Raw genomic sequence first — 6,648 nt, 5'->3', positions numbered from 1 at the left:
TGAATAGGCTAAAGAGATAATTCTATAATATTTCACAGCAGAGAGAGAGAGAGAAAAAGCGTGCCACCCTGCGTCTCATTAATAGTAATGAAGTTGCATGTATGCTGCAGGAAAACTTTTTTTTTTTTTTGTTGGTCAGCTTACACATCTAGCTGTGAGCACAAGTACAGAATTTAAAGAATATCAGCAGTTAAGCACTATAAACACAGAAAGAATTGTGCCAATTTTACCTGGCACTCACCTGGTAAAGGTGAGTGCCAGGCATAGTTGCAGTGTATAATTCCTAATTGTGCCAATTTTTCAAAAAGGAAATCAGGATGATCAAGGTAATTATGGCTGTTAGCCTAACAGCAATCCTGACCATTATAACCGAAAAATAGGTAACATGAAAATGATTAATAAATAATGGGTGATTTAATGACAAATCACCCTTTGTTTCTGGAACACAGATACTGTGAAACTAACTTGCTCTCTGATGGCATTACAAGTTGGATTGATAAAGGTTATGATGCTGATGCAATATAAACTTCTGTAGGCATCTGGTTTGCTAAAACAGCACAACACGTGTATTAAACACTGACTGAGAGGTCTTAATGTGTAATTTTGAAGAGGAATTGCCATCAAGCACATGCATTTCTAATAGATACCACAGGGATCAGATTGTGGTCCTATGTTATTTCAAATATTTCTCCGTAACCTGGAAGAAAATCTAAAATCACCACTGATGAAGTTTGTAAATGACACAGAAACAGGAGATTGATAAATAAATAGAACGGTGCCATGTTCTCCAATTTAGTCATCATCCCTTTATTTCTGTATAATTTTCCCTACTATTCCAGTTAATCAGTATTGCTTGGTAAACAAACAATCTGATTTTAACATAGCCAAACATGAAGCTCTACATCTGGGACCTAAGACCACAAGCTCTATTGTGAGGTTAGCAGGGGAGACACTACCCAAGAAAGCAGCAACTCTGAAAAGGATCTGAGAGGTCAAGTGCATACTCAACTGAGCAAGTGTTTCTGGCACAATGCTCCAGTCTCAAAGGCTTATGACTGTATACAGGTGCCACTCTACCCTGCCTTCCACCAGCTATTACCTCTGTGCACAACGTTGGTCTTGCATGACACAAAATACAACTAATTAATAGTTAAAGTTCAAATTCCAACTTTAGCCAGTTTTATTACTGACATTGTAGATACCAGAAACTAAAAGACAATCTTGTACAAGTGTCGCTACACTAAGGTCTCAGTTTGAGAATGACTGAGTTCACAATGGTGGGTGGTGCTTTCCTCTTAGCAGACTTGATATATATTCATAGATGCTACCAAAACAAATAAACAAAAAAATCTGTCATAGCAAGGAGCTGAAATTTTTGATTATTAGTAAAATCAAGTTCTGGTATAACAGCCTCTACCAGTTCTAAATGCACTATACTTTGCATTCTGAATCATAATGCTTGCCCCAAGTCTGATCACATTAATGGAACTAGCAGGTCTACAAAAGTACACGTTACCATCTTTATTAATGAAAACCAAGTCCAACTCCTGTAAAAGCCAAAGCAAACACCTGAAAATCTATGATAGGCAAGGCCAACCTGGGGCACATGAGCCACAGGTGGCAATAACCTGTGCGCGCTAGGCAGTAAACTGGGGAGGGGACATGCAGCAGAGCAAGGGACAGGGCAAGAAGCAGAAAACAGAGCAGCAGATTGGGTAAAGAGCACACGCAGGGAGCAGAGCAGCAGAACACAGAGCAGCTGATTGGGGAAAGGAAGGGGATAAGAGTGACACCTGCCAAAAAAGGCTGGCCCCAACTGATTTATGACAAGTAAATGCTTAAGGACAGAGTATGCACACCATTTTTCCTCCCAAGGCTCAAGCTCACTCTCATCAACATCTTACCTCATTACCCAGGAGCAATAGAAGTTTTATCCATGCTCCATGCTCACTGCTTGAAAAGCAGTCTGAGTCCTAGTCAAGGTGGAATGATACAAGAGGTTACACTTCCTCTAATAGCCTGTGCACTTTGCTCCAATAACCTTCCTAGGTCCTGCTAGCTTCAGCAAGAAATCCAAAGTTTTTCCTTTGTTCACAGCATCCAAGTGGAATAATATAGCATTTTTCTTGGTTCTAATCATCACAAGGAACAAAATAGAGGGGGGTGTTTCTACCCAAAGCACACTGTCTTCACAACAGGTCCTATTTTTTCCAGAACAGATGCAATGCAAAGGCTTCTCTTTGTCCTCAAGACTCCAAAATATTTAACGTCTGCATTTTAAAAATGTAGACTTGATGAACTGACTACAGAAAATGCTATGCTAAAACCAAACACACAACACATCCCCCCACCCCCTAGAGATCCCCTTCAGTGTAAGCTTTCTGAAGAGCTCTCTTTTGTTTGGGTGCTCTCCTCCATTTCCCAGCTGGTATTTAGGCTTCTGGACCCATCTCTGGAAGTACATTTCAAAGCCTTTCTGAACATTCCCATGTATGCAGCATCCCACTAGGTGGCAGCCATTCTTACATTATTAATGAGATGTGCTCAAAATCCTGGCATGCGTTAACATTTGAGCTTTGAAATGTTCTTTTAAGATTCTGCCACAGGGAACACTTAAAACCATATTTCAAAATGTAAAAAAGGTAATGATACCATATTTACTCAATATAAGACAACCCTCAATATAAGATGACCCCCCAATAACTAGATTCTGTATACAGAAAAAGAGTTGGCACTAAGGGGGACTGAGCACAATGGGCACCACCACATCTTATTCAGATTGGCTGCACTATCCAGCTCAGGTGGTTTTACTTACTTGGTAGGAGAGAGACCATGTTCTAGCAGGTGGTTTTCCCTGCAGAGGTCAGATCACCGTGAATGGCATTGTATAGTAGACAGTGCAGACCTGCCTAATACACTACAAACAGACACCTTTGGGCTGTTGGCTAAAGGCAAGCAAGACTTGGGGGCATCCAAACCCTACGTCCTCTGGGGTTGGGCTTACATGGAGGATAGCTGCCATTGATTAGGAAGTATCTGAAGTCCCAGGCTGAAGAGTCTGGCAGGGAAGATGCTTGCTGGTGGTAGCTCCACATAGGGTTTGAACAACCGAGCTCAGCTCAGTCAATGGAATTTGTAATAGATTTGGCTAATTTGGCCCGAGACATGAAATTTAATTTAAAAACAATTGTTTTTTACAGCAATGACTGAAAGAACTGGGAAAGAAAGAGTCAGGGGTATGAGGTGATCTTAGGGTATAGGAAAGGTCTCCTTGTGACAGGCATGAGTGTTGGTGATGGTCACGCAAGCACACAGACATGGAGGAGCACAGGTGCATGGTGCAGATATTGTGATGGGAATGCATATGATGCAATGGCAATGATGCGTTTTAGACTATCAGGTGATCCACAGTGGCCATAGGATAGTTTTGGCAGAAGCTCTGCAATATATATACATTTTTTACATACATACATACATACATAGGAACATATATTTTTGCAAATAAAAAAAGGTGTTTCTATTTACCTGGCATGGGAGAGCCCCTTCTTGGCTTTGAATGACTTGGTGTAGTTAGAAGGCAAAGGCCTGTCCCTTGCACTGTGATCAGGCTGACCCCTGAGAGAATCTACAAATGCCTCCCAATGGGAAGATCTCAGCTATACAATTTATGGTGATGGGGGACTTCTCTCTGGCTTTGGTTGTCCAATATGGGCCATGTACTTCAAAGTCATTTTCAAGGTTGGCTGTATTTAATAAACTTCATAGTTGGGTTCCATTACTGAGTATACGCTGCTTATGATAGCACAACAGGCAATGCATTTAATGAAGTTTCCTTGTATGAGAATGTAAGATGAGGAGCTTCCCCCCTGCCCACACTGACTGGGGGAGTGGGGCACACCTCATGTTATACTTGAGTAAATACGGTAGTAAAAACTACTAACTAGTCTTTCTTACCAGATGCTCCAAAAAATTACCATATTAAATAAGTTAAGCTCTCCAACTTGACATATGTAACTCTACTCAGGAGACAGCTTAAGTGGCTTTTACTTGAAAGAGCATGGTTGCTCTATTCCTCTGGAGCACCACAGTAGTCCTGTAGAGCTGGACACCCCCCATCTTCCCAGTCACTAAGGAACATAACTACACGTTAACTCGGTTCTATCGCACAAGTATAACAACACTGCCAAAAGAGATTAGGAACACCTCAGGATACAGTGTACAATAATGACACTCTGCTAGAAGTGGGTTCAGGCTCCTGCAGTCAGAGGAGGGAACAGAATCTGGATATGCCACATTCTGGGTTAAGCACTTGATCTCCATGGCTTGTCTTGGTAAGTGGGAAAAGCCAGGCAGGAGCTCCCAGGGCTTGAGGACCCAAACCTACATGGGAATTCTGGGGTTTGTAGGACCAGGCCCCTTAAGTCCCAGTAGAGCATGTTGCCCATTATTCTAAAGCATCAATGGGTGGGACAACAGGTGACGGGTGTTTTGCTCAACAAAGCAGATCAGTTGTGCGAGGACTGACTTCACAGGATGACTTTTCCATTACTAAAATGTCCCAAACTTCTTGAAACCAGTCAGCGATTCTAAGGGTGTCACTTCTCTTTTAGATTTTTGCAATGTAATTCTTGAGGCCAATAAATGGTAAGTGATCAATTCCCTATGACACCTGTATGCTGCAGACGTCTCAGGAAGATTCAGTAAGAATTCCAGGGGTTCTCTGACAGTTGGCATCCTGTTAATTTCCTCAATAGTCTCCAAACTTCTTCCAGAACAGTTTAATTTCCAAAACAGTTTTGGTGCCATCAGGAAACAATTTAATTTGTTGTTTCATAGTTGGTTGGGTCGGAAAGGACCTGAGCAGATCAAGTCCGACACCGTCATGGCAGGAAAGAGCACTGGGGTCAAACGACCCCAGCAATGTGTTCATCCAGCCTTTCCTTAAAGACCCCCAGAGTAGGAGCCAGCACCACTTCTCTTGGAAGTTGGTTCCAGATCCTAGCTGCCCTGACAGTGAAGTCGCGCCTCCTGATGTCTAGTCTGAATCTACCCTCTGCCAGCTTGTGACTGTTATTCCTAGTCACTCCTGGTAGTGCCCGGGGGAACAGGGACTCCCCCAGTGCCTCTTGTTCCCCCTGACTAGTTTGTAACAGGCCACTAGATCCCCCCTCAGCCTTCTCTTCTGGACGCTGAACAGGTTCAGGTCCTGTTGCCTCTCCTCATAGGGCCTGCCCTGCTGCCCCCTGACCATGCGAGTGGCCTCCTCTGGACCCTCTCCATGTTGTCCACATCTCTCTTGAAGTGTGGCGCCCGGAACTGGACGCAGTACTCCAGCTGCGGCCTGACCAGTGCCGCATAGAGGGGAAGGATCACCTCCTTGGACCTGCTCGAGATGCATCTGTGGATGCATGACAAGGTGTGGTTGGCCATCCTGACCACATCCCCACACTGCCGACCTATGTTCATCTTGGCATCAATGACGACTCCAAGATCCTTTTCTGCCTCTGCACTGATGAGAAGGGAGTTCCCCAGCCTGCAGGTATGGTGCTGGTTCTTCCTCCCCAGGTGCAGCACCTTGCACTTGTCCGTGTTGAATCCCATCCTATTCTCATTCACCCACCCCTGTAACCTGTCTAGGTCCGATTGCAGCCTATTCTTCCCTTCTAGCTTGCCCACTTCTCCCCACATCTTAGTGTCATCTACTTGATCCGTCTTACTATTTTATTTTATATTCTGTGTACATTGTAAAAAGCAAACCAGAAACAAAACAATAAATAAAAGCAGAGTAACTTACCCATATTAAATGTTTACATCCAAATTTAAATTCAGGAATTCAAAATACAAGGATGGTATTGTGACTTTTTTTTTCTTAGAATGGCAATTTCTGTAAGTCAGATAAACCTATATGTTATATAAATGACTTTTTCAAATTCTTACACCTCACACTCTTTCAGTTAAGTTTAATATCCTATTTGTTTATATCGAAACATTCATTACCTATTGTTAAACTGTATGCTATTTATATATTAAATTAAAATGGAAGTAAAAATTATAACATTTAAATCTTGGAATAAACAAAACTTTCATATTACTGAGGATTAATAAACTGCTGCAACATTTTCAAAATTACTAACCAGTAACTATTTTTTGATCTTCTACTGATTTAATCACTTAATATTAATCTACTTTATATAAAGTGCCTCCAATACTTGTCAAAAGTAATACTATATAAAACACATTGCTAAAAAAAGACCTTTGCATTGAGAGGTTTGATTACATGATATTTAATCACAAAATATTCATTTTTTCCAGCTGACAGGGTTTTTTTTTTGTTTGTTTTTGAATATTTTAGTGGGGGCACACTGATAGAGATTTTGGGGGCTGATACCAATAGCTGATTTTTAAGGAGGCATATATCAGCTGATACCGATCCAATTTCTGATATACAACCCAACAGCTTGAAGAGCTGCATGCAGCTGGTAGATCTGTTGTGGTGGAAGGGGAAGAGGGAGGGAAGGGGCGTGCAGGAGACAGATTGAGGCCCCTGCAGTAAGGGAGGGAGTGGGGCTGGGGCAGGCGCTGCCCAGCCAGGGTGCGACGCAGGACGGAGACGTGACTCGTCCAGGAGTGCGGGGGGGGGGGGGGGTT

At 42.6% G+C, this 6,648-nt stretch overlaps 1 protein-coding gene across 2 annotated transcripts in view; it reads right to left on the bottom strand.

Annotated features, from left to right (window-relative positions):
- Positions 1–6,648, bottom strand: part of RALGPS1 (Ral GEF with PH domain and SH3 binding motif 1) — a 286,042-nt gene that overhangs the window by 273,163 nt on the left and 6,231 nt on the right. For both annotated transcript variants that reach the window (XM_019510929.1, XM_019510930.1), the window contains exon 2: positions 5,795–5,884. The gene's annotated coding sequence lies outside the window, so the exon portion shown is untranslated. The remainder of the gene's footprint in view (positions 1–5,794; positions 5,885–6,648) is intronic.

This window comes from Gavialis gangeticus, unplaced genomic scaffold, assembly GCF_001723915.1.
Source record: "Gavialis gangeticus isolate Ggan-Ray unplaced genomic scaffold, GavGan_comp1, whole genome shotgun sequence".
In the NCBI taxonomy this organism is placed as follows: Eukaryota; Metazoa; Chordata; order Crocodylia; family Gavialidae; genus Gavialis; species Gavialis gangeticus.
Note: the sequence above shows the minus strand (reverse complement) of the source record. Positions and strands in the feature narration are given on the sequence as shown.